General features: G+C 37.0%; 1 pseudogene; it reads left to right on the plus strand.

Moving 5' to 3' along the window:
* Window positions 1-317: 317 nt before the first annotated feature.
* On the plus strand, window positions 318-1,001 carry LOC127900667 (21 kDa seed protein-like; annotated as a pseudogene).
* Window positions 1,002-1,618: the final 617 nt, after the last annotated feature.

The following is a 1,618-nucleotide window of genomic DNA, read 5'->3' on the forward strand; positions in this document are numbered from 1 at the left end:
ACATAGGTTTGGTACGTGTACGGAACTTCTTCGGACAAAAGGTTGAATCATGCATGCTGCAAGTTCGAGACCAAAAATGTATTTGAATAAACAAACAAAATAAATAAATAAAAAACCGATACCATGCATGAGTTTGAGATAAATATTAAAAAATGGACAACAAAAAAATAAAAAAAGGGCTAAATCATGCATGAGCTTTGCATGCAGCTAACCCAAAGACCTTATCACCTAAGCTTCTCTAGCTCTCTGTAAATTCTAACTCTTCTTTACCGAATTCAGCGCACGTCAAGCAAGTTCACAGCTTTCAAAGTAATAAAATGAAGACTCCATTACCAACAACATTCTTCTTCCTTATCCTTACCTTGGCCACAAACTATCTGTTGGTACTGGGCACCACATCATTTCCTGAACCTCTCTTTGATGTCCATGGCAACACGGTCCAACCTAACTGTCAGTACTATCTCGTCTCAGCCATCCCGGGAGCTGGGGGTGGCGAAGTCAGCCTTCAAGGAAGCAGAAACTGATTCTGTCCACTGGACCTTATTCAATTATGACCTGATTCGAGACGAGGAATCAAATTGGCACTCTCACCGTATGAAAATTCTACAATTGTCCGAGAATCAACTGATCTCAACTTGATATTCCCAGTGTTGCTATCCGGACGTGAGTACTGTAACAAACAATCGTTGTGGAAAGTTGATAACTATAATGCTTCATCAGGCATATGGTTTGTAACAACCGGGGGATTTGTCGGTTACCCTGGAGCTGAAACTTTGCTAAATTGGTTTAAGCTTGAAAAATTTGGAACCTTTCCTGGTGCATACAAAATTGTGCATTGTCCATCCATTTGTGAGTCTTGAGTCAAGCTCTTCAACAGCGTTAGCATTTCGTATAAGGATGGCATTTGACGTCTGGCTGTGATTCCGTATGAAAAGCCGGCTTTTTTTGTTGCGTTAATTGCTAAGGAAAGATCAATGTCTGTGTATATCAATGTACTCTAACTAGCTAGCAGTATTATTATTAAAAATAATGGACCAGGTTAATTGCTCTTTAATCTCAAGGATTAAAATTATGAATGAGATAGCCTGTGATCCTTTCGCCGTTGATAAATTCCGCTGCTGGTATATCCGTTAAAACATAATTTCTAGTTGAACATGAAAATCAGAATCAAGTATACTTTGTTTTGATTCCCTCCATTTTTTGTTCAATAAAATTGTGCTTACCTTTTCATAACCTTCTGCCATGCATACATTTATAGTTTGTACCTTTAAGATTTAGTTACCTTTATACTTTTGTCCAATAATTATCAATTTAATATAAAAATCTGAAAAAATAGTCCCATAAGTTTTCGGATTTATAAAAAATTAACCCCACAAAACTATTTCTATCATAATTACCCAAACAATTTATAAAAATAGTCCCACATTTCACGACCCCTATTCCCTTTGTTCTCTTCCTTATCAAACCAAAAGCTAGTTTCACGATTTCATCTTTATTGGCGATAGTGATGGAATAAAGACAAGGAATATATCACCGGTGATGGAGTAGAGCACGTCCACGGCAAGAAAAATTGGAAACCCCAATCAATTAAGTCTAGATAGATCAAAACCCTAAGTGA

Source organism: Citrus sinensis, chromosome 3, assembly GCF_022201045.2.
Source record: "Citrus sinensis cultivar Valencia sweet orange chromosome 3, DVS_A1.0, whole genome shotgun sequence".
NCBI classification, from domain to species: Eukaryota; Viridiplantae; Streptophyta; class Magnoliopsida; order Sapindales; family Rutaceae; genus Citrus; species Citrus sinensis.